This window comes from Triticum dicoccoides, chromosome 2B, assembly GCF_002162155.2.
Source record: "Triticum dicoccoides isolate Atlit2015 ecotype Zavitan chromosome 2B, WEW_v2.0, whole genome shotgun sequence".
NCBI classification, from domain to species: domain Eukaryota; kingdom Viridiplantae; phylum Streptophyta; class Magnoliopsida; order Poales; family Poaceae; genus Triticum; species Triticum dicoccoides.
In genome coordinates this window covers 377625030-377626147 of record NC_041383.1, presented here as the reverse complement: position 1 = coordinate 377626147, position 1118 = coordinate 377625030, and positions in this window count along the sequence as shown.

The following is a 1118-nucleotide window of genomic DNA, read 5'->3' as shown; positions in this document are numbered from 1 at the left end:
CCGTTCAGGTATCTTATGGATGCTAACTGAACGATTGCCTAAGGTTTCTCATGAATCCAGCATTAAGTCTTAAGCCTAACCATGTCACTTAGAAATACCAAGGTAATCCTTCAGCATTTTTTTTATGTTTTCATGTGTTCCTTTTTTCAATAATGTGGTTGCCGAGGAAGGCTTCATATCATCTTCCTCACATTTTTCAAAGCTTTATTTACTAGCGCAATGCTCTCGCAATAGTTCAAGTATCAGATCATCCTTTTTTATGACCATATGTGTGTTTATTCTTTTCAATCTCAGACCATGAATGATGTTGGGGAACGTAGTAATTTCAAAAAAAAATCTACGCACACGCAAGATCATGGTGATGCATAGCAATGAGAGCGGAGAGTGTTGTCCACGTACCCTCATAGACGAAAGCGGAAGCGTTAGAACAATGCGGTTGATGTAGTCGTACGTCTTCACGACCCGATCGATCAAGCACCGAAACTACGACACCTCCGAGTTCTAGCACACGTTCAGCTCGATGACGTCCCTCGTACTCCGATCCAGCCGAGTGTCGAGGGAGAGTTCCGTCAGCACGACGGCGTGGTGATGATCTTGATGTTCTACCGTCGCAGGGCTTCGCCTAAGCACCGCTACAATATTATCAAGGAGGACTATGGTGGAGGGGGGCACCGCACACGGCTAAGAGATCAAGAGATCAATTGTTGTGTCTCCAAGGCGTGCCCCTCTCCCCGTATATAAAGGAGTGGAGGAGGGGGAGGGCCGGCCCTCTCTATGGCGCGCCCTAGGGGAGTCCTACTCCCACCGGGAGTAGGATTCCCCTTTTCCTAGTAGAACTAGGAGACCTTCCAAGTAGTAGGAGTAGGACAGAAGGAAAGGGAAGGGAGAAGGAGAAGGAAGGAAGGGGGCGCCCCCCCCTTCCCTAGTCCAATTCGGACTAGTCCATGGGGAGGGGTGCGGCCACACTTTGGGCCCTTTCTCTCCTTTCCCGTATGGGCCATTAAGGCCCAACACGAATTCCCGTAACTCTCCGGTACTCCGAAAAATACCCGAATCACTCGGAACCTTTCGGATGTCCAAATATAGTCGTCCAATATATCGATCTTTACGTCTCGACC